Source organism: Erpetoichthys calabaricus, chromosome 9, assembly GCF_900747795.2.
Source record: "Erpetoichthys calabaricus chromosome 9, fErpCal1.3, whole genome shotgun sequence".
Classification (NCBI taxonomy): Eukaryota; Metazoa; Chordata; class Cladistia; order Polypteriformes; family Polypteridae; genus Erpetoichthys; species Erpetoichthys calabaricus.
In genome coordinates, this window is record NC_041402.2 from 9,310,148 (window position 1) to 9,336,338 (window position 26,191).

General features: G+C 41.4%; 2 protein-coding genes across 3 annotated transcripts in view; one reads left to right on the plus strand and one right to left on the minus strand.

Moving 5' to 3' along the window:
* Window positions 1-26,191, minus strand: part of LOC127529167 (uncharacterized) — a 445,804-nt gene that overhangs the window by 355,491 nt on the left and 64,122 nt on the right. The window lies entirely within an intron of this gene.
* The window catches only part of golga1 (golgin A1), a 119,930-nt gene continuing 111,167 nt past the window's right edge, over window positions 17,429-26,191 (plus strand). Inside the window, exon 1 of one of the 2 annotated variants that reach the window (XM_028809141.2) lies at window positions 17,429-17,598. The gene's annotated coding sequence lies outside the window, so the exon portion shown is untranslated. Of the gene's footprint in view, window positions 17,599-18,371; window positions 18,640-26,191 lie in introns of those variants that run through there. The other variant, XM_051931975.1, reaches the window with a different exon arrangement.

Here is a 26,191-nt window from a genome sequence, read left to right on the forward strand (position 1 = left end):
GACCCGCCTCTTCCCGCCTGGCCAATATTCAGGCGTCTTAGGCAGTCAGTCGACTTTCAGACTTGTGTCTGTTGAGATCTCTTTTGCTGAAAAGCACTTTATTATTTTGAATTTAAAATATACAGTATGACATCACAGTGTTGCCCCCAAAGCTTTACCTGTTGGCATCATCTTTTATTACATGACAACCAACACTTGTTTGTGATTTTTTTTATATATATATTTCAAAGAAAATGTTTTAGTGAAATATGACGGCAAGCTAATTAAGAAGAGAACAGTGTAACCAAACATCTACCCACCTCCACCATATCGTCCAATTCCACCAGTCCTGGGAGAAAGGAAAATCAGACTAGTAATGTATGGATAAAGAAAAAAAAAATTTAGGGAACTAATGGGAAACAAAGTGCACCACCCGAGCAGGCCAGGTGTGAATTGACTGAGCTGAGGTGGGCCAGTTCTCAAAGGATTTAACTGAAGAACAATTGATTTGATGACAGTTTACAGTAAATTAAATTACCAAAATGAGGAACTGAACTGTTTCGAAGTGACAAGCTCAGGGGTTTCCCATCGAGTGCCCAGGAGAAAATTCGACTGCTGAAGTGGCAGAACAATTCACACTGGTGAGAAGTGAGAAGTGAGAGCGTAGAGACGCCCATTAAAAGAAGTGTCTGGGGAATCGGGGTACCCGTCAACGGAAAGAAATGAAAAGAGAAAGTGACAGACTTGTGTCCAAAGAGAAAAGACCGTGCAGCCACATGAATAAAAAAGGTGCCAGGCAAAGTAAGTGAACGGAGGTGGCACAGTGGAATGGCACCTGACTGAAGTGGAACAACTGACTGCAAAAGTACAAAACAAAATGCAAGTGAAAGTCCGCAGCTCTCTGAACTTACGACTGTTGTTCAGTTTTGAATTCAGCACTGTGATGTCTGACGTTCCTCGTTATAGCTGCTCTCTTCTTTCAGTCTCACAGCATTGCCTATAAGCTAAAGGGTGTGCTGCCAAAGGGTCGGTCAGTTTTCCTTTACCAATAGTAAGATACGACGGTAAATCAAAAAGTAAAGGCAATTTGAAAACTACCCAGTAACCACAAGAGTCTTGTGCAGATCGGCAAGCTAAAGTATTCATCTTTACGGCTCCCCAGGTCATCACACACGATGTCACGTGTGGCCCCATAGCTGATATCCAAATGTGCAGCAAAAGCCGACAACGCAATCCATCGGTCTTCTCACTGACTGAAGGCATTCGCCATGTTGATGTGGGTTTGTCTGTGTGTGACGTTGATGGTAGGTCAACCAGATCGAGCCTCGGCAGTTACACTTGTTCTTCCCGCTTTAAACGTTTCTACTCATTTATAAACTTTTCATCGAGTCTCTGCCGCTTTCACTTCCGTACTGAGCCCAACATCCTTCGGTGAATTCCAGCAGGTTTCATTCCATCTAACCAAAGAAATCTCACTACGCCGCATTGTTCAACAATGGAGCAGCCCCATGCTGGAGCGTCCATGTTCATTTGACCTTGGCTTCAACTAGATAGATAGATTGAATTTGGTATAGTAGGCAGGATTAGATAGATAGATAGATAGATAGATAGATAGATAGATAGATAGATAGATAGATAGATAGATAGATAGATAGATAGATAGATAGATAGAATTTGGTATAGTAGGCAGGATTAGATAGATAGATAGATAGATAGATAGATAGATAGATAGATAGATAGATAGATAGATAGATATGAAAGGCACTATATGATAGATAGATAGATAGATAGATAGATAGATAGATAGATAGATAGATAGATAGATAGATAGATAGATAGATATGAAAGGCACTATATGATAGATAGATAGATAGATAGATAGATAGATAGATAGATAGATAGATAGATAGATAGATAGATAGATAGATAGAATTTGGTATAGTAGGCAGGATTAGATAGCTAGATAGATAGATAGATATGAAAGGCACTATATGATAGATAGATAGATAGATAGATAGATAGATAGATAGATAGATAGATAGATAGATAGATAGATAGATAGAATATGGTATAGTAGGCAGGATTAGATAGATAGATAGATAGATATGAAAGGCACTATATGATAGATAGATAGATAGATAGATAGATAGATAGATAGATAGATAGATAGATAGATAGATAGATAGATAGATAGATAGAATTTGGTATAGTGGGCAGGATTAGATAGATAGATAGATATGAAAGGCACTATATGATAGATAGATAGATAGATAGATAGATAGATAGATAGATAGATAGATAGATAGATAGATAGATAGATAGATAGATAGAATTTGGTATAGTAGGCAGGATTAGATAGCTAGATAGATAGATAGATATGAAAGGCACTATATGATAGATAGATAGATAGATAGATAGATAGATAGATAGATAGATAGATAGATAGATAGATAAATAGATAGAATATGGTATAGTAGGCAGGATTAGATAGATAGATAGATAGATATGAAAGGCACTATATGATAGATAGATAGATAGATAGATAGATAGATAGATAGATAGATAGATAGATAGATAGATAGATAGATAGATAGAATTTGGTATAGTGGGCAGGATTAGATAGATAGATAGATATGAAAGGCACTATATGATAGATAGATAGATAGATAGATAGATAGATAGATAGATAGATAGATAGATAGATAGATAGATAGATAGATAGAATTTGGTATAGTAGGCAGGATTAGATAGCTAGATAGATAGATAGATATGAAAGGCACTATATGATAGATAGATAGATAGATAGATAGATAGATAGATATGAAAGGCACTATATGATAGATAGATAGATAGATAGATAGATAGATAGATAGATAGATAGATAGATAGATAGATAGATAGATAGATAGATAGAATTTGGTATAGTAGGCAGGATTAGATAGATAGATAGATAGATATGAAAGGCACTATATGATAGATAGATAGATAGATAGATAGATAGATAGATAGATAGATAGATAGATAGATAGATAGATAGATAGATAGATAGAATATGGTATAGTAGGCAGGATTAGATAGATAGATAGATAGATAGATAGATAGATAGATAGATAGATAGATAGATAGATAGATAGATAGATATGGAAGGCACTATATGATAGATAGATAGATAGATAGATAGATAGATAGATAGATAGATAGATAGAATTTGGTATAGTAGGCAGGATTAGATAGATAGATAGATAGATAGATAGATATGAAAGGCACTATATGATAGATAGATAGATAGATAGATAGATAGATAGATAGATAGATAGATAGATAGATAGATAGATAGATAGATAGATAATGAAAGGCACTATATGATAGATAGATAGATAGAATTTGGTATAGTAGGCAGGATTAGATAGATAGATATGAAAGGCACTATATGATACATAGATAGATAGAATTTGGTATAGTGGGCAGGATTAGATAGATAGCTAGATATGAAAGGCACTATATGATAGATAGATAGATAGATAGATAGATAGATAGATAGATAGATAGATAGATAGATAGATAATGAAAGGCACTATATGATAGATAGATAGATAGATAGATAGATAGATAGATAGATAGATAGATAGATAGATAGATAGATAGATAGATAGATAATGAAAGGCACTATATGATAGATAGATAGATAGATAGATAGATAGATAGATAGATAGATAGATAGATAGATAGATACTTTATTAATCCGAAGGGGAAATTCCCATACTCCAGCAGCAGCATACTGATAAAGAAACAATATTAAATTAAAGAGTAATAACAATGCAGGTATAACAGACAATAACTAGACTAAGAGCAGAGCGTTACGCTGTGTGTGCTCGAGCTACCCATGAGCCACTGCAAACGTGTTGTATTGTGTCTGCTTTCATCCAGTTTGGTTACAGTGTAACTTTCAAATTAACTTTACTTTTTGATTTACCACTGTTAGATTTATACTTTAAAAAATGTTACTGAACATTTTCTCTCTCTCTCTCTCTCTCTCTCTATATATATATATATATATATATATAAAATCTGTCTTTGTCTGTCTGTCCGCTTTTCACGAGAGAACTACTTAATGGATTTAGATCGGGTTTTTTTTCTACAATTTGCTTGAACATTCAGGTTAATTTTGCGACTTCTCTCATTGCACTAAGAATCAGAGTTCAGTTGCAGGACGGATATATTCACGGTAATCCGAGAGACAGTCTGTGGGCCGAGGGGAGGGATAAGGGGGCGTGGCCTTCCTCATTCACGCGCCAGCCTTCGTTTGAGTTGCTCTACCTGTCGTCACGTGTTGGAGTGCACCTCGCCTTTGCTTAGCTAGCGTACCCGTTTGTTCAACAGACATTATCATCTACAGATTGTTAAAGACTAACGTTTGACGTTTTTGAGATAGAGATCAGAGCTCCGTGTGTTTTAGAGGGTAGCTGCTCACTGGCAGAGATTTCACGGCCATGTGCTTTTCTCCCCACGCTGGGGACGCTCTCCCATCAGAGCATACAAGTTGATAAATATTTTGTATGTTTTTATTTGGGCGGCACTGTGTTGCGCAGTGGGTAGCGCTGCTGTCTCGCAGTTAGGAGACCCGAGGTTCATTTCCCGGGTCCTCCCTGCGTGGAGTTTGCATGTTCTCCCCGTGTCTGCGTGGGTTTCCTCCCACAGTCCAAAGACATGCAGGTTAGGTGGATTGGCGATTCTAAATTGTCCCTGGTGTGTGCTTGGTGTGTGTGTGTTTGTGTGTGTCCTGTGGTGGGTTGGCACCCTGCCCAGGATTTGTTCCTGCCTTGTGCCCTGTGTTGGCTGGGATTGGCTCCAGCAGACCCCCCGTGACCCTGTGTTTGGATTCAGCGGGTTGGAAAATGGATGGATGTCTTTATTTGTAACTTAGACAAATCAATGTCATATTAGTGTTACATTAGTGAGAAGCATTCATGTTTACCCCCCTTTTAGGAATGGGTTCCTTTGAATTTTACGACAGGGTTGGGGTGAAGTGCCTTAAACGAGTTTGGCTAACGTTTCTCTGCTGTTTTTCAGTCAACTCCCACAGGAAAGCCAGCCTGCCCAGCTGGCAAACTTTAGCTCAAGAAATGGTTTTGGGGGGTGGCAGGTGTGAAGATGTTCTCTGCCCCATTGGTCTGAAGTATGGCTGTTTGGAATTGGCTTGTATCAAAAGCTTTTAAGTACCACGACGCCCTATTGGCTGTAGGAGTTGGACAGAGAATCTATAAATTTGCTTGCTTTACCCAGCGCTCTCTCTCATACCAAACTGACCATCACACACCATGAACTGAAAAGGACAACACAATGACGAGCACAGCTCGGCAGCCATATTGAGACAGGCATGTGGCCTGTTCTGAAGGAAGCTGACCACAAATGATGCCTTAACTGTGAATTTCCCCTTGGGATTAATAAAGTATCTATCTATCTATCTATCTATCTATCTATCTATCTATCTATCTATCTATCTATCTATCTATCTATCTATCATATAGTGCTTATCTATCTATCTATCTATCTATCTATCTATCTATCTATCTATCTATCTATCTATCTATCATATAGTGCCTTTCTATCTATCTATCTATCTATCTATCTATCTATCTATCTATCTATCTATCTATCTATCTATCTATCATATAGTGCCTATCTATCTATCTATCTATCTATCTATCTATCTATCTATCTATCTATCTATCTATCTATCATATAGTGCCTTTCTATCTATCTATCTATCTATCTATCTATCTATCTATCTATCTATCTATCTATCTATCTATCTATCTATCTATCATATAGTGCCTATCTATCTATCTATCTATCTATCTATCTATCTATCTATCTATCTATCTATCTATCTATCTATCTATCTATCTATCTATCATATAGTGCCTATCTATCTATCTATCTATCTATCTATCTATCTATCTATCTATCTATCTATCTATCTATCTATCTATCATATAGTGCCTATCTATCTATCTATCTATCTATCTATCTATCTATCTATCTATCTATCTATCTATCTATCTATCTATCTATCTATCTATCATATAGTGCCTATCTATCTATCTATCTATCTATCTATCTATCTATCTATCTATCTATCTATCTATCTATCTATCTATCTATCTATCTATCTATCTATCATATAGTGCCTATCTATCTATCTATCTATCTATCTATCTATCTATCTATCTATCTATCTATCTATCTATCTATCTATCTATCTATCTATCATATAGTGCCTATCTATCTATCTATCTATCTATCTATCTATCTATCTATCTATCTATCTATCTATCTATCTATCTATCTATCTATCATATAGTGCCTATCTATCTATCTATCTATCTATCTATCTATCTATCTATCTATCTATCTATCTATCTATCTATCTATCTATCTATCATATAGTGCCTATCTATCTATCTATCTATCTATCTATCTATCTATCTATCTATCTATCTATCTATCTATCTATCTATCTATCTATCTATCTATCTAACTAGAGACATTTTAAGTAACTAACAAGTCTGTGTGCCGCCTGAAACCCTGAAACTACACATCACCATTTATCAGGTTGTATAGTTGCCAATATTCAAATGTACTTTGCATATTGTTATTATGTATGAATATTATCAATAATACATTATTTAACTCCTGCTTGTCTTTTACTACACCTAATTGCCTGAGGTTATAGATGTAGAAGGGAAGGTGAGGAGAAGTTATATGGTACAGTACCTTAGGAACGGTGGTAAGTCTGGGAGATCTGAGGCATATTGACAAAGGCTACATATTAATAATACAAAAGTGGAAATGCAATACATTTGATCCATGCAAATGAATGAAAGTGCAATACGCTCTTGAATGGCACTTTAAACTGACACAAAAACTGCATGTCATAATGACAAGCAATCTGCCATTTGTTTGATTTTTGTTTTGTTTTTAAAATATAATACGATAAAACTGTAGCAAAACGAAATGCACCCCATTGATATGCATTCAGTCTCATTGTTGTTAACATGCTGGATTGCATTTAATTTTAGCACGAATGATGTTCCATAGGGGTCAATGTACAAATTACAAACCTACATTTAGTAAACTTTTATTAAGATGTACTAAGCAGGAATTTGGGGATAATGTAGTTTTAGTTTTTAAGAATATTTTCATTCTGCTTTTCCAGAAGTTCTGCTTATTTTATCCATTATTTACTACTTAGTGGGCCTGACACTGAAGTAGTGGCAGCCTTTCACCATTCAGTGTCGTCTGCCTGAATGTCTGCGCTACTCGTTTTTAATTGTTGTCATTAGGATGCAACGATGGGAGAAAACTACACAGAAAAAAGGGCAAAATAATATGAAAACAACAAACGAAAATTAAGTATTTAAAGCTATAGCAAAAACAGATATTTCCAAATCTATCTATATATAAGCCAAATACCACTGACTCACTCATCACGAAATCTCCCGAACCGTGAGGACTTGAAATTTGGAATGTAGGTTACCCTTGGCCCATAGGTGCTCACTAAGAAACGGTTTTAAAAATTTCGTGGTCCAAGCATGAAATTTCTTATACAGGCAGTCCCCGGGTTACGTACGAGATAGGGACTGTAGGTTTGTACTTAAGTTGAATTTGTATAAGTCGGAACAGGTACATTACTTTAATAAATGTTATTGCAGACTGTAACCAAGTGCTCTGCCAATGAATGATGGAGTTTCACCTCTCTCTGACCTTTTTATTATTTCTACTTTATTTTCAATCGTGATGGTTTTTCTCTTCTTTACTGTATCACCAGCACTTGCATCAGATTTGTGTTTCAGAGACATTGTTGAAGGGTGAAGACAAAAGGTTAAGATGAGCTCTTCTGCACAGCACTGTACACGCTATCACAGCAGATTAGGCGCCAGTCGTCAACACGTCTGATGTATAGGGTGGTCCAGATCTAATTATGCAATTTTCATTACGCTATAACTTATTCAGTTTATTACATAGAAAATCACCCAAAAAATCCTGGACCATTCAGAAGTGTGCGAACTGACAACACGAAGAATCGTCTTTGCGCCGAACTGGAATCATCCCCGCATAAATCAAAGTCATCCAGAAGATCTGGATCTGCATAATTAGATCTGGACCACCCTGTACTGACAAGAGACAACTCCCTGCTATGTGTGTAACAGAACAAGCAGGCTTGCTATTGAGAATGAATGGGGACAGCGAGGGGCAGTTCATCACCAGCCCACCTCACAGTCACCTCCACTACAGTGTGCTGCCTGCAGTGTCCTGCCGCACCGCTGCTCCCATTCAACACGCAGCCATCCGAGGCACACTACGCTTCCCCGTTCACCCTCAATGGCCTCCGTTCAGCCACAACAGGGTCACCACTTGCAGCATTAAAAGCCTCCCAACTAGAACGAACGGGACAGCCGTGTGTGGTGGGTGGGCAGTGAAACCTGTTGAAGCCAGGAGCCGCCTGACGGACACTACACTGTGCGAGCAGCGAAATCGCCCCCCTCCAGCCTCTGTCCAGCCACCGCTTGCAGCGTCCCTGGGCAGAAGATGGCGGAGCGGCAGTTACTGAGGCACATGCATCGCAGCTGCGGCCCCGTTCGTATGTCATAGGTCGGATGTCCGTAACCTGGGGACTACCTGTAGTTTATAAGACCCGTATGTATGTCTGTCCGCTTTTCACAAGAGAACTACTTAACGGATTTAGATCGGGTTTTTTTCTATAATTTGCTTGAACATTTCGTTGATTTTGCGACTTTCTCATCGAGCTAAGTATCACAGTTCACTTGCGGTACCGATTTATTAGCGTGAATCTGAGAGAGACTCATCGGTCTGCGGGGAGGGGGACGGAGCCCCCCTCACAAATGTGTCTACCTCGGGGCATAACCTTAACTTTTGTGGACGCTAGGGGTCGCTGTTGCCCCATGAAACCCACCAGACAGACGTTCAAGACACACTTGTAAAAAGCACCAAGAAGAATTTTAATATTTTTCTTCAAATACAGTGCACAAAACACCACACTCGCCACCAACAATAACCAATACAAATAATCAATAACCATACAACAATCCTCCACTCCTCCCAGCAGCTCCGTCACTCTACCACCCAACTCCGGCTCTCCTTGCTGGCTCTTCACCAGTTCTTTAAATAGTCCATGACCCGGAAGTACTCCTTCTCTTTTCCCAGGTCAGATGCCACATCCTCAGTCCTCAAGTAGCCCGGAAGTACTGTGGGCTTCCGTCCTGGTGATTCCGAATTACTTCCGGGTTGTAGTAACAGTAGGAGTCCCCAGGTTCTTTGTGAGCTCCCCCTGGCGGCACCCACCAGGGCTGAGGAAATGGACTCCATGTCCCAGGATGCCCTGAGGGAATCCAGGGAACCGTTGCCGTCCAGGGGAGTTGCCACCTATCATCCCGGGGGAGGCAGTGCCCTGAAAAGGCTGCTTTCCTCCATTCTTCTCTTTCAGGGACGTCCCGGCCGGATTGAGCTGCCGGCCGTCTATCACAAAGTCAAGTCAAAGTCAAAGTGAACTTTATTGTCATCTCAGCCATATACAAGTATACAGATAGACGAAATTGCGAAGCTCAGGGTTCACAGTGTAACAACATGACATGCAAATAATAAATTAAAAATAGAAATAAAATTTAAAATTTAAAAATTAAGAACACAAACACGACAAGACATTGTGCAAAGATAGGACAAAGAAGTAGCAGCAATATTGATGTGTAAGATATGTAATATAATAAACTAGGGGGCTCTGCCCCCTGCTCGCTTTGCTCGCCAACCCCTGGTCTTGGGTAACCCGAAATAGATTTGAAAGAGATTATTTATCTCCGTCAGTTGTGGTCTTTCGTTTTGAACCCGTGCCTGCTTTGCTTCCGCAGTTTCAGACGCGCGTTGTAGGCGCCTGCGTTCATTGATCTTATCCAGGTGGGCTCGTGTTTGTATCGTTGAGCTGTATTGTGTTTGAATTTGGTGTAAAGCGTTCAGCGGTTTGTACAATCCCAAGCAGCACATTATTCCTAACTTCACTCCGCAGTAGTGCCACTCACAATATGTCGGTGATGCCTGCGCCTTTCGTACCATCTTTGTGGACCTGTGGGGCCTCCGTAGCCTCTCACGTTTGACTCTGGGGTGCAGCGCAGAATCCTCTTTTTTGTGTGGTTGTGTCGTTAGTGGTAGCTATGGGCGCGTTGTTGCTTCATTTCTCATTCACGTTAGTTGAGCTCTTTCGTTCTTGGGCCGTGACTCCTTCGTTCACGGTGGATACGTCTTTGCTTGCGGTTTATGAGACGCGCGCCTGCGCAGTACGTCTCATGGTCCCATCGCCGTGTCTCTGCATCCATATCCGGTTTATTCTCGGTTAGTAATATGGATAATATAATAGATATTACTGCCCTTTGTCACCGATTCTGTTCATAACTTTTATGGACAGAATTTCTAGGCGCAGCCAGGGTGTTGAGGGGGTCCGGTTTGGTGGGCTCAGGATTGGGTCACTGCTTTTTGCAGATGATGTTGTCCTGTTTGCTTCATCAGGCCGTGATCTTCAGCTCTCTCTGGATCGGTTCGCAGCCGAGTGTGAAGCGGCTGGGATGAGAATCAGCACCTCCAAATCCGAGACCATGGTCCTCAGCCGGAAAAGGGTGGAGTGCCCTCTCAGGGTTGGTAGCGAGATCCTGCCCCAAGTGGAGGAGTTCAAGTATCTCGGGGTCTTGTTCACGAGTGAGGGAAGAATGGAGCGTGAGATCGACAGGCGGATCGGTGTGGCATCCGCAGTGATGCGGGCTCTGCATCGGTCTGTCGTGGTGAAAAAGGAGCTGAGCCATAAGGCTCAGCTCTCAATTTACCAGTCGATCTATGTTCCTACCCTCACCTATGGTCATAAACTATGGGTAGTGACCGAAAGAACGAGATCGCGAATACAAGCGGCTGAAATGAGTTTCCTCCGCAGGGTGTCTGGGCTTTCCCTTAAAGATAGGGTGAGAAGCTCAGTCATCCGGGAGTGGCTCAGAGTAGAGCCGCTGCTCCTCCACATCGAGAGGAGTCAGATGAGGTGGCTCGGGCATCTGATCAGGATGCCTCCTGGACGCCTCCCTGGTGAGGTGTTCCGGGCACGTCTAACCGGGAGGAGGCCCCGGGGAAGACCCAGGACATGCTGGAAGGCCTATGTCTCTCGACTGGCCTGGGAACGCCTTGGGATTCTCCCGGAAGAGCTAGAAGAAGTGGCCGGGGAGAGGGAAGTCTGGGCATCTCTGCTCAAGCTGCTGCCCCCGCGACCCGACCTCGGATAAGCGGGAGACAATGGATGGAGATATAGATAATCCAGAAATTATCAGTGTATGATAATAGTTGTTTGAGACGTGTAAACAATGACAGGTCAGAATGTTTCACAAGAGAAGGATAACAAGAGTGTCAAAATCCTTAAAGGTCAGTATGTGATTTTCAGTTCTTTTCTACATGCACACTTGTCTTTGCAGGTCAGTGGTTTTCATGTATAAAAGTTCTGTTTTTAGATGTGGTTGAGGCCGTGTGGAAGGTCCCAGGGGGCAGCCTGGTGTTAAGGAGTCGGACAGCTTGGGGGTAAAAACTCTCCTGCAGCCTGGCAGATCTGGCTTTGATGCTGCAGTATCTTCTCTTGGATGGCAGAAGTGTGAAAAGTCCATTTGAGGGGTGTAAGGGGTCCTGCACAATGCTGCAGGCCTTGCGGACACTGCGTTTGTAAAATATCACACTCCGCTTAGTTAGCGAACGAGAGAACTACTTAACAGATTTAGATAATTTTTTTAATATAATTTGCTTGAACATTCTGGTTGATTTTGCGACTACTCTCATTGCGCTAAGAATCAGAGTTCACTTGCAGGAGCGATATACTTACGTGGAGGGGGAAGAGTGACGTCAGGAGTAGGGAGTAGGGAGCTGGGCAGGGCCCTCCTCACTGTCCTGTTTCACTAATACGCGGGCGTATTTATAAGGCTAGTGCCTTATAAATGTAAAAGTCATACAGCTGTACTTTTCTGAATGAAGAATAAAAGAAGAGAAAAAAAGACCACCTAATTAAATGAGATCAGTTATTATCACCAATTGTGAATCTGATTGGAACAAAATCCTGCAGCCACAGAGGGTCCCCAGGAATGAGTTTGGAGACCACTGGTCTAGAAGCTCATCACCAAAAGATCACAAGTTGGGACCTTCACCTTGCAAGGAAGTTAACGTGCTTGTTGGCCGCTTCTGACCAGCAGCAGGAGTGGTGGTCTTACACAAACCACGTGCCAGTTTAAGCTGGGAGCTGACCGGCAAAAGACAGAGGGAAGAGAGAGCTGCATGGGGGCCAGAGAGTGGGTGTGACACAGACCCCCAAGAGGGACGAAAACAGGCAGCTGCAAGCAAGATGTCACTGCTTAATCTACAAGAATGGAAACCTGAGAGAAAGGAAGAGAGACGGACATCACTTATTATGATGCACCGATGCTGCTAACGTTTATGTGCTCCGGGAACTCGGGTCCTATAATACAATTTGTAACACTGACATTGCTCTCCATAATGTTTGGCACAAAGGCGCATTTTTATTTGATTTATCCCAAACAGCTGTACAGCTTGAAATTACGAATTCAGAGTTGTGATTAAAGTGCAAATTGCAGACTTTCATTTAAGGGGATTTGCAGACATTTCTGGCACCACACTTTTTCTACAAACCCCAACAATATTTTTTGAGGATACCATAATGTTTAGGAAAATTGCCGTTCCAGATATTTGTGTTTCATAAGATACCTCAGCTTGCTTCTACTCTTTGGAGACTGTAGGTGTCCAACATGAGGACAAGAGCTGTGCCAATGGAAGTCAAGAATAAAACCATTGGAGACATCAGTGAAACTTTACAGTGAACAAAATCAACTGTTTGGAATATCATGAAGAAGAAAAGAACTCACTGGTAAGCTCAGTAATTGCAGAAGAACTCCATAATATTTAGGACAGACACATTTTTCCTTGATTTACCCCTTTGCTCCACAGATTAAAATTAAAAATCAAACAATTCAGACAGGATTAAAGTGCACATTGCAGACTTTGATTTAAAGTTTTTTTTTTCCATTTAAACTTTTGTTTTCAGTCGGCTAGATTACTGTAACGCACTCCTCTCAGGCCCACAATAAAAAGACATCAATCATTTACAACGAGTACAGAACGTGGCTGCAAGAATCTTAACTAGGAAAAGAAAGTCTGAGCACATCACACCAGTTCTGATGTCACCACCCTCTGCAGTTTGCATATCAGGAGAAGGTGGGAGCGGAGGATGCCATCATCTACAGTATATGCTACATCGATCCCTCTCCCACTTGGACAGAGGCAGTGGTGCTGTAAGAATTATGTTTCTAGACTTCTCTAGCGCCTTCAACACAATCCAACCTCTGCTCCTTAGGGACAAGCTGACAGAGATGGGAGTAGATTCATACCTGGTGGCATGGATCGTGGACTATCATAAAGACAGACCTCAGTATGTGCGTCTTGGGAACTGCACGTCTGACATTGTGGTCAGCAACACAGGAGCGCCACAAGGGACTGTACTTTCTCCGATCCTGTTCAGCCTATATACATCGGACTTCCAATACAACTCGGAGTCCTGCCATATGCAAAAGTTTGCTGATGACACTGCTATCATGGGCTGCATCAGGAGTGGGCAGGAGGAGGAGTATAGGGACCTAATCAATGACTTTGTTAAATGGTGCGACTCAAACCACGTACACCTGAACACCAGCAAAATCAAGGAGCTGGTGGCGGATTTTAAGAGGCCCAGACCCCTCATGGACCCCGTGATCATCAGAGGTGACTGTGTGCAGAGGGTGCAGACCTATAAATACCTGGAAGTGCAGCTGGATGATAAATTAGACTGGACTGCCAATACTGATGCTCTGTGTAAGAAAGGACAGAGCCGACTATACTTCCTTAGAAGGCTGGCGTCCTTCAACATCTGCAATAAGATGCTGCAGATGTTCTATCAGATGGTTGTGGTGAGCGCCCTCTTCTACGCGGTGGTGTGCTGGGGAGGCAGCATTAAGAAGAAAGACGCCTCACGCCTGGACAAACTGGTGAGGAAGGCAGGCTCTATTGTTGGCGTGGAGCTGGACAGTTTGACATCTGTGGCAGAGCGACGGGCACTCAGCAGGCTCCTGTCAGTTATGGAGAATCCACTGCATCCACTGAACAGGATCATCTCCAGACAGAAGAGCAGCTTCAGCGACAGACTGCTGTCATCGTCCTGCTCCACTGACAGACTGAGGAGATCGTTCCTCCACCACACTATGCGACTCTTCAATTCCACCCGGGGGTGTAAACGTTAACATTTAACATTATACAAAGTTATTGTCTGTTTTTACCTGCATTACTATCAATCTTTAATTTAATATTGTTTTTTGTATCAGTAAGGTGCTGCTGGAGTAAGTGAATTTCCCCTTGGGATTAATAAAGTATCTATCTATCTATCTATCTATCTATCTATCTATCTATCTATCTATCTATCTATCTATCTATCTATCTATCTATCTATCCATTTAGAATTCACTTTAAAATATTCCTTATGATTTACAAAGCCTTAAATAATCTGCCCCATCCTATATTTTAGAATGCCTCTCACCTTACACCCCAAATCATAACCTTAGATCTTCAAATGAGGGTCTGCTTATAATTCCAAGAGCTAAACTTAAAAGAAGTGGCGAGGCAGCCTTCTGCTGTTAAGCACCTAACATCTGCAGTAGCTGACCGATAGAAATTTTCCAGGCTAATACGGTGGAGCACTTAAACTGCTAAAAACTCATTTTTATAACATGGCTTTCTCATAGCTTCATTTCAGTTTAACTCTTATATTCTGTATGTGCATTTAATTATTTTTTCGTGGCTCTGAAATCCCTACTTTCTTTTTCCGGTTTCTGTGGTGGCAATCTGCACCACCACCACCTGCTCAGGGCACCATGCAGTCCCTACATTGAAAGATTGAAGGCCAGAGGTCCACATGACCATCATCATCAAATTTTTTCATGTGAAGCTTGAAAACCATGAGGACTGATTGAGATCATTGACGTTAGGTAGAATGCCTAGAGGAGGCTGGGTGGTCTCGTGACCTTAGAACGTGAATTTCCCCTTGGGATTAATAAAGTATCTATCTATCTATCTATCTATCTATCTATCTATCTATCTATCTATCTATCTATCTATCTATCTATCTAATGCAGATTTTATTTTTTTTCCTTTTTTTGGTTTTTGTGTCCTCCCTGGCCATCGGACATTACTTTTATTCTATGATAATTAGTATTTCCTAATTTTATTTTTATATTTTGTCCTTTTTCTCCTTCTTCATCCTGTAAAGCAGTTTAAGCTGCACCATTTGTATGAAAAAGTGCTATAGAAATAAACGTTTTTGTTGTTGTTAAAGGGATTGGAAATACATTTTGGTTACACCATGTAGAAATTACAACACATTTTCTATATGCCTAACCCCCCCCCCCCCCCCCTTTCAGGGCACCATAATGTGTCAGAGGGGGACATTTTTTTTTGTGCACTGGGTGGTTCCATTAGGCACCCATTGTTGGGACTGGGAGGGTGAGAAGTTAAAAGGCTGTCTGCAGGATGTATTTATTTGCTGTACTGCAAAGGAGTCACCACTTTGAAGTCTGGCCTTGGAGGATGTCTGTATTTACCTGACTTGGAAATATTGGTTTCTAATCAACATATCTGTACTTATTCATGATTGGTAACAATTCCTTTTTTTAACTTGTGTTTTCATTAATTGTTAAACCCAGGAAATGCAGATGTACCATTGTTTAATCTGATCGTCCAGAACTGATAATGTCAGGGACTGGAAAAGATTTAAAACTCCTGGGCAGCAGGAGGCAGAGAGGAGAGTCCACAGAAAACGCTGCCAAGGCACTCGGACAGAGCACAGGGGCTTGTAGGCAGACAAAGGTACCAGGCTGGCACGACGTAAGACACAAGGACGGCAACACTTCCAGGGAGGAAGAGACAGTTCCACAAAGAGACGCCGGATGTGGGTTCAGCGAGAGAGGGAATCCGCATGAAAGGACCAAGTGAAGCTGACAGACGAGAAATGAGGCATACCTAGTTCCCAGAAACACAAGGAGCCCAGAGTGAAAGAAAAAGGAACAACGAAGAGACGCTGACAGGGATTCAACAATTTGACACAACTTCTGTAGGGGAACGAGTGTCCGGGGAACAGAGTGCATCCATGGACAGTTGAACAATTAAGTGTTGGGGTAACACAGTGCACAAACTGGACTCTGCACCACTAAAGGTTATTTCCTCCAATTCTTGTTTTTAAACGGACTTTTAGAGGGTGGACTGTGTATTTTCCTTTTTTAAAAAAAGGAAATTGATTCCTGATATGTTTAGTTTTTGTTATGTTCGTTTATCTTTTTAATGTACTTTATATTGTCTTGTGTAATAGAACTTACTGTTGTTTTTTTCTAAAATTACTGTTGTGTCTTTCATTGTGTGTTTACTCACCGCCCAATTTAAAGAAACCTGTGTGCTATTATTGGTAAATTTCAGGAGTTCCCAGTCTCTTAATAAAACTGGGTGGTGTAGTCGGATATTTTAATGGTGTTTAAGTTAGATTACCTATAAGTGTGACCAGACACTTGTGACAAATGTTTGTGACAATTGGCGTCAGAGGTGTTTGTCATTCTTCAGGTGGGTTTCATGACTTCATAAGATACCTTAGCTTGCTTCTACCCCTTGGAGTCTGCAGTTGCCATCGTTCAACATGAGGACAATAGCTGTACCCATGAAAATCAAAGAAGCTGAGGCTGAAAAACAAGAATAAAACCATTATATCAGAAGAAGATATATCAGAAAAAAATTAGGATTACCTAAAACTACTGTATGGAATGTCGTTTTAATATTTGAAATATATAACTCAACTATTTTATTTATTATGAACTTTTACCTCATGAAGTAAATCATTATATATCTCATGATCACCCCGAATTAGGGCGTCTTACATTAATTTAGACATTTTAATATTTGTAAAGTTTTACATGTAATAACATCTAATGTAGCCCTGGCGATTTATTCATTTATTGCTTGTTCTCAACTACTGTAATTGTAATATTTATATCCTAAAAATAATAAAAATAGAAAACTCCTGTGAAGGACTGGCGTCCTCTCCAATGAGGTTCCCTACCTTGCGCCCAGATAGGCTCCGCCAGCCCCAAACTCCTTACAACTCCAAATTTGATCAAGCAGGTCTGGTAATGATGCGGGAGAGAAACGAGAAGCCACCTACTCCGCCATGCAACAGTTAACTACTCCCAGCCCGCCTTCTTTCACCAGGAGATACGCCCGCCTGCAAATTGTGACGTAGGTTACGTTCACCAATCAGCACAGGCGCATCAAGCCACGTCATCGGCCACATACACCGACCCGGAGAGACAAGCGAAGAAGTTGGGAGAGGAGACGTGAGGAAAAAATATTATAGCAGTGGACAATACATTTACAACAGAAAGGAAGTCACCGGTGTCGTGATTTACAGAAATGGGTGTTAATTGGCTGCTGCAGTTGGTATCCGACAAAGTAAGTGACAAACGGTTTTGTTTGTTGTTAACTCGCTGTCACCCAGACTCTGCTATTTTCATGTTTTCTTGAGCAGGGGACATTTAGTCATCTCATTTCGAACCACAAAGATTTCAAAGCTTTTGATCGATTCTGATTCAGTAGAATATTAAACTCTGCAACTGTTTAGTATTTGAACTATTTGCTTTAGAGGAAAGAACATCGATAAGTGCTTTTATTTTTTTACATCCCGGAGTCTTCTTATGCAGCAATTTTGGATGGCAGGTGGAAATATATTTTTTTTAATGTGTGGGAAATTAAAACACCGATGAGATACTTGGTAAAAGAAGAAGAAACGTAATGCAAATTACAAAGCTAATTCTTTGAAAAAAGGGAGTTATCGAGCTTCTCCGTGGAATATTTAACGGTGTGCAGCTTTTTGTCTGATTGCGGTTTCCGTAGACGCGCAGCTGCAGGTTGAGCAGCACGACTCTCCTGAAAGAAACTTCTTTGGGCAACGTGTGACGCACGTGTTTCAGAAGAAAATGTAACTCAACAGAACCAGATGCGGTGCTGAGACCGTTTTGTCCGTGTGTTAAGAGGTACCAATGGAGGCCTTTGAAGTCGAGTTGTTAAAAGGATTAAAGCCCCGCCCATGTGAGGAATGGTTCGAGGTGGTGTTAGATTGCCGGTTTTTTATTGGGTAGCGGGGTTGTCTGTCAAGAAGCTCGGGGGCGGGCCTGCCTCGTAACCTAGCTTCGCGTGCTTATTGGGGTGAATGTGAAGGGTGTGCTTGCACGCAGAATAACAACAGCACAATACGAGAAAAGTACGGTTCCGCATAGTCATCTGATTACCCGGCAGTTGAAAGGAAAAAGAGGATAGTCTCATCGAGGCTTTGAGAATTCGACGTGATCGCTGGAGTGCAGCCTTTTAATGAAATCGCATACGAGATTAGTTTTGTCTCCCAGCAAAGTGACCAGTGAAGCTTAAAGCGTATAAGATTCTCTGGTCGTGATCACCAAGACCACTTTCAGGGGAGGACTGTTCATCCAGTTTCAGGTACACCTATGCGCACGTTTACTGTTTTTTTTTTTTTTTGTAAAAAGAATATTGTGAATAAATATTGAAAACCAGATCAATGGCAAGTTCAGAAGGTCTGATCGTTTGCTTGTATTGGAACAGACTTGTTTTTTCACTCCATTAGCCACAGTCAATTTGCTTCTCCTCACCTGAGGCAAAGCCTTTAACCCTCTTCCATTTGTCAGCACACACAGTGACTTTGAGCCCAGGGTCTTTGGAGCTTTGTACTCTGGCTATTGTGACAGCATTGGGTTTTTATAACTGGCTAAAAAATGTGCAAACACACAGTCACAGTTGTGGCCATACAGTACGTTTACACACACCTGGGCTAAAAACTTTCAAACTCAAAATTCTCCCAACCTCACACATACCTTGTTACCAAACGATTCACGTTGTAAGTCAATCAGTGTATTTACTTTAAGGGTTTTTCTCCAAAATAGTGATTAAGAGACAAGGTTACTTCAGCTTTTAACAGCCATGTCACATTCTCAGTGGGTTAAAAGTTTCAATGTGTGCATTGAAGACCTTCCTGTTCCTTGTAAGGCATCCTGGCAGATCAGGTGGGTTTGGTGATCTTACAGTTACCAACAACAAATGCATTGCTTTTTTGACCAGATAACTTTTGCAGATGAAATCTCAGAATTATCCAGGCGTTGATTTAATGACTGAACATATGATGGATGGGAAATAAAAACAGTCAGATCATCTGCCTAAGAGACCATCTTGGGGTGCAGATTAGTGCATTAGGGGATAGTGAGGCCATAAAGATGCAGTCTCAGCTGGCCAGAGAGAAGAGCAGCCTTGAGGTATTACTCTGGTCATCAGACATGGAGCTATTAGTGTCCCATTGATTTCAACACCATCATCCTCCAGAAGGTCATAAGGAAGTTGAGTCCATTAGGCTACAACACTTCTCTATGCAAACCGAACCTGGATTTGCTGACCATCTGCATGGAAACACCAAAAGCTGAGACAAAATACAAAGCTGAATTTGATGTTATCCATTCAGGAGCTCAGTAGCACAAGGTAGCTGAAGCTTAATAATTAATTTGCACATTGTAATGAGTGCAGTGACAGAAAAGACACTAATAATTCATTAATAATAATAATAATAATTTATTACATTTATATAGCGCTTTTCGCAGTACTCAAAGCGCTATCCACACAGGGAGGAACCGGGAAGCGAACCCACAATCTCCTTACCAAATGGAACTCTTTGTAGGTCATTGCACACACCGTGTTTAGAGGAGAAATGGCACTGCACATCACAACAAAAACACCACACCAGACTTCATATATTTGAAGGAAGGATGAAAGGAGAAATGTCGCGGGACATTCTTGATCAGAATCTGCTGCCATCTACTGTACCAGGATGCTGAAGATGAAATGAGGGGGGACATTTCAGCAAAACGCACACAGCCAATGAAACTGTCAATTGGTTTCAGAGAATAAAGAAAATCAAGCTGCTAGAACGGCCGAGTCAATCAGCCAACTTGAATCCAATTGAAAATATAAGGAAAGAACTAAAGACCCCTGGAAACCTTCCAGATTTGAAGACAGTCGGTGTGGAAGAATGGGCCAAAAATCACACCTGAGCAACGCAGGCGACTCGTTTCTCCATACAGGATGTGTCTCGAAGCTGTCATTACCAACAAAGGCTTTTCTACTAAGTATGAATTAGATTTTAGTAAGCGTGTTCAATACTTATTCCCTGTGTCATTCCACTTTATTACACATAACTTAATTTGTGGACTTATTTATTTCTTTGTAGGTATAGATTACTTGGGTTGTTACCAACATCTGGTGAAAATTTCATGTCAATAGCCCCATTAGAAATATATTTATGGAAAAAAGCGTTGACGCGTTCAATACTTATTTTCCCCGCTGTATGGCATAACAGCAAATAGATAAGCATTGTGCTGTATGGATATACAACGTATTAAACCTATGTGGCTATTTAATGTCACTGCATGTTTGCATTTTCAATCGGACAGTAATGTTACATTTCTTTAGTTATTTGTTTAGACGTCCAGTCAGAAGGTGGATGTTGTGCATCTTCATCTGTGCATGTGCTGGTTTTATCAGGCAGATTTTGTTGATTTGGGCATTTTGAGTCCTGAAATACGCATCTCCTGTGGCTCCTTGTTATCCGCTCTCTTAATGGTAGTCCTTTTGATGGAGTGTGATCCGCCGTTTACTTCAAGTGCACGTTTTGCAGTTCTTATTTGCATGACTTTTTTGCAATTCTTCTTTGCATGACATTTCATTCAGGCTCACAACGGCTCCTACACCATCATCGTAATGCTGAACAACAGAGAGCACACACAGAACCTGCAGCAACATATCACTCGTGTTTTTATTGTGACGATAGGGGGCCCTGTCACACCTCCAAACCCGCAGACAACACGTCCAAACACCAGGTAAAAGTCCCAATAATGAATTTATTATAACAATAATGTGCACAAAGCACCTCCACCTCCACAATACTCAAAAGTAAATCAATAATAAACACTTCTTCCACTAAAACCCAGCAGCTCTGTCACACTCCCACCCAAATCCGGCTCAGTCTGCTGGGTTTCCCACAGTCCTTTTTATAGTCGCTGACCCGGAAGTGTTTTTTTGTCCTTCAGTCCATGTGATTCCATAGCACTTCCGGGTCAGATGAAAACTCTTCTTTTTCTTCAGCCTGGAAGTACTGTACTTCATTTCTTCTGTTCCCGTGACGAGGTAGTACTTCCGGGCTATAACAGAAACACTCGTGCCTCCCTCCCTCCCTCCGTCTGTTTGCACTAATGTGATCTTTTCTTTTTTTGAGACTTTTGAATTTTCAAACTTCTATTATCTCAAACCTGCTGTGCATGTGTACCATGCCAACATTTTTGAATTCTTTACAATGTTCTACTTTGTCATCTACTCTTTGTCCTTTAGTTCCAGCCCCGGGCGTGGTTAAGTCTCTTTCTCACAAGACGTATAACACTACTTGCGTTGTGGGGTGGGGGGTGGGGGGGGACAGGGGGCTGAACACACGCTAAGGAGATGCGGTCGGGTCATCTGCATTTTTTATGTCTAATAAAGTTTTTTAGGTGATGTTTTGACTGCAGATGGTTCATCATAAAGTGATGCTTGCTGTCTGTCGGACCGGGTGAATGACAGCACCTCTGATCTTTGCAGTTCTAAATTGTTCTCCTCTGCTTTGAGCACCATTTTCACAAGGCATTGGATTGGTGTAGAAATGTGACACTCTGTGAGCCGTCCACTTGTTCCCACCCGGTTCTGAGCAAAATTCATTCTTGGTTGTCTCCAGACATGTGTATGATACCTCTGGCTGCAGTGAGGCTATAGTTTTGCTGACACAATCCCTCGCTACCTTTACTTGTGAGCAAGACCCCCAAGGTAAGGGTCATGATGTCTGATTTGGAGGTTCTCATTCTCATTCTAGCTGTGTCTCGCTCAGTGTCCACCCAGATTAATAATGTTTGGTGTGTTAAAGGTCGAATGTGGTGAGAATTGGGTTGGAGGTTTAGGTAGTCTTGCCTTCTTTGGCCACCACAGGAAGTGGAGACACTGCTGGACCTTCTTGGCTATGGTGGTGGTGTTATTTGACCGAGGAAGCCCAGTTGCCAGGTGCACACCAAGGAGTTTGGTGCTCCTGACCAATTTGTCTACAGAGCCCTCGATGTGCAGTGGGGTTGGCACATTGGGGTCCTTCCTGAAGTCAACAATTGTCTCTTTTCGTTTTATCCAAATTAAGAGACCGCTTGTTGCACGTTCACCAGTCTGCCAATCATTGTACCTCTGCCTCTTCTCCAGTGCTTATGAGACCCATCACCGTTGTGTCATCTGCAAACTTAGTGATGGTGTTAGAGCCGTACGGAGCCGTGCAGTTGTCCAAACAAACAGAAGTGGGCTGAGTTCACTGACTTTGGTCGGGGGAGAATGGTTTACCAATGCTCAGCACTTAGCATAATGATACTGGAGACGGAGTTTCTGATGTGGACTGTCTGGGGTTGGGGGGTCTCTCTTATCGGACGTCAAGGATTGGGTTGCATAGAGTAGTGTTGTAGCGTAGCAGACCCAACTTCCCTTTGAGCGTCTGAAGCATTATGCAGTTGAAAGAGCCTAAGTGTCTCTTTTGTCTAGATGGGACAGGGCCAGATGAAGAGTAGTCAATATGGCATCTTTTAGTGGAGCACTTCAGGTGATTTGGGAAGTCTGGCTTTCCAGTGGCCCAGGACTAGTCTTTCGAAGCACTTCATGATGTTAGGTGTGAGTGCTATAGGGCGATAGTCATTGAGGCAAGAGATAGAGGACTTCATTGTCACAGGTATGATGATGGTTGTGGTGGTTTTGAAGTGCCTGCATCAGGGAAATGTGGTAAAGACCTTCATCAGCTGGTTTACACGTTCCCTATTTTTGTGTGATCCAGCAGGTTTTATGTGGATTTTACATTCAACAAAGTTCTTGTTACGTCAGCAGAAAACAAACTTGGTACCTTTTCCTAAGAGAGATGGACTTCCTCTCCGGTATGTCGTTCAGGGCTTCAAACCACTTAGAGAAGTTATCTAAAACACCAGGGGCCTCATGTATAAACGGTGCGTACGCACAGAAATGTTGCGTACGAACCTTTCCACGCTCAAATCGCGATGCATAAAACCTAAACTTGGCGTAAAGCCACGCACATTTCCACGGTAACTCATTCCTTGGCGTACGCAATTTATCCGCCCGGTTTTGCAGACTGGCGGCACCCAGCGTCAAAGCAGTGCTACTGTTCCTGTGTGATCGCCCTTTCTTTCTTAAATCCACATTCCTGGCGCGGCTTTATAAATACACTGAAATTAACTGCATATTGTTTATTAGTGTAATGCATCTGATTGTAATTAACCTGTAGCAATATAATGGTCCAGGGAATAGCCATAGTATTCCAAATACCATAACTGCTTTAGCGTTGTAACTCTCACTGCATGTTCTTTTAGCTGATCCCGTTAAGGGTTGCTACAGCAGATCATCTTTTTCCACATTACTCTCACTGCACCACTCGGAGTATTTATATCACTGTATCTGAGTGGGAAATCACAGCAGCAGCTGATTGGAAAGAGAATTATCGGTACACAGCATGAAGCAAATGCTGCCTGAGCCACAGCAAACGCTTTAGTCCCTGTACGGACTTCGCGGTTTAGAAACAGTTTAATCCCAAGAACTCCAAACACACTAAATCAGTCCATCAAGTGCTCCTTGTAGAACTGTTTGTACTTATATGTACAATTACCCCACTGTAAACTTACACTACAGTTATAATATTGCACAACCTGCACCACTTTATAAAGCGCGTATTTACATGTGATGACGGTATTCATTTCTAAAACGAAATGCAGCAAAACATGTTGATTATATTATACAGATAAAACTTTAACTTCATTTAAATAATCTGTATTGTTAATAATTAAACATGTGAGGACACGGTGCCGCAGCGCTAGCTAGTTCAGTAATTGTTCCTGCCTTGCGCTGTATTCTTGCTGGTGCTGACGCGACACTGGAAAGATAGACGGATATAATAATTAAACATGTACTACTAAGATATTTCAATGTTCCTTAAAAGTTTTGAAGAATCGAAGTTCTAAGCTTACAGATGGCTTCACGTCTATTACATAGCTTATTGTGTGGCGATTGAGTTTTTGGAGAAAGAAAAGTAAGGACAGGAATTGGAGGTTAGTACGTTTGAAAGAGACAGTACTTCTGTGATAAATTATTTCATTGAAGGTCGCACATGGCGCAGCAAGCCTCTTGCGTGAGACATGAACAAGCACTGCGCCACCGTGTTCCCATGTTTAATAACATGCTTTCATTCCTATCATCATGAAAAAGATATCACGTATACATCTCAGTATTTTAATTATTCAGAGAGCTGTAATATCACGAATGTAATGGATTATGTGTCCTGTCGGAGAAAGAGAAAGCTCGTTTAAAAAGCAGGTAGTGATTCACACACACAGAGCACATTGAATATCAAATACAGAACAAAGCATTTAACATGCCACTTTAGTTACAATGGGATTTGAGAAACTAGTAAATTAAACGATTTTAAGATGAAGTTTATGATGTTCTACTTTAATGGTAAAATAAACTACGTGGTTAAAGTGGAAATTTCGAGATTAAAGTTGACATTTCGTGCTTTTTTCCCCACTGTGTGCCTATTTGTTTTGTCTGTACCCTAATAAGCTTTCATATGACACTCAGATGGTGGGCTACGAGTCGCTTTTTCACGGCGACTTTGATATGTGATTTCTTTTTTATTTCGGGTACTGTGCGACTTTGTGAAGTTGAGCCTTCGAGTTTCTCCGACACTCTGTCACTCGATCAGCTTCCTTTTGTTGATTATACCACTGTTTAAACCAACAAATAGTACGTTTTTCCTTTGCCTCCACTTGGTATTCGCTGAAATTCTTATATTTTCTCCCGTGCTTTTCCCATTGTCTTTTCACAGAAGGCTATTTATATTGATTTGCATATTCAAAGAGGCGTAATTCTGGGAGGAGTTGGGGCGGGACAGAAGGCACGTGCACGTGCGTTACTTTTCACGCAAAATCGGGATTTATGTAGTAGAAGAACGTGAAAGTATGCGTGCGCACAGATTCCTACATCTAGATTTTTCTGTGCGTACGCACAATCCCGCTTTTGTGCTTACGCCATGTTATAGTGTGAGTTCTACGCACGGCGTTATACATGAGGCCCCAGGAGGGGGAGGCACCTGCTCTGCACAGGTAGTGTGGTCTTATAGTCTGTGATGTCTTGGATTCCCTGCCACATGCACTGTGTGTGTCTCTGGTGTCCTGAAAGTGGCTGTGGATTTTCTTGTCGTACTCGCGCTTAGCCGATTTGATGCCCCATGATAGGTTTGCCTTCAATGTCCTCCGGGCTACCTTGTCACCCAATCTAAAGGCAGCAGCATTGTGGGCTTTTAACAGTGCGCATACCTCAAATGTCACCCATGGTTTCTGATGGTCTTTGAGACACTCACATAATTTATGTACTTGTGTTTTGTGATAAACCACATATTTTTGAGAGGAGGATAAAGAGTTTCATACTGGAACATATCTTATAGCAGATGCCCCTTTATCTAAGTTTTTGATTTTATTTAAAGAACCAAGCACAATAACACAACGGGTCCAGTCAAAACAAATCCAAACACAATCCACTAAACAGAAATTCAGCACTCAACCAATACCAAACTTGGACAGTTGGGCAATAAGTGAGCTCCATTTAAAGAAAAATAACAGCGGATAAAATGATAAGTTCTGCACAGACCTGGTGTGCTAGCTTTACAATTTAATATTCTGATAGAGGATCGCAGGAATCGTCATGTAACTGGGTCCTTTCAGCTCACTCAGCTGTGGAATGGCCAATAGCGGGAGGCAGCTTGATGGCCGAGGTCTCCAGATCCTATTATGGGATATCAGCTACTGTTGAGTTCTGTACTTGTAATATTTCTATTGCACTTTTATATTGTATTGAGGATGACTTGTGTTCTGTTTGT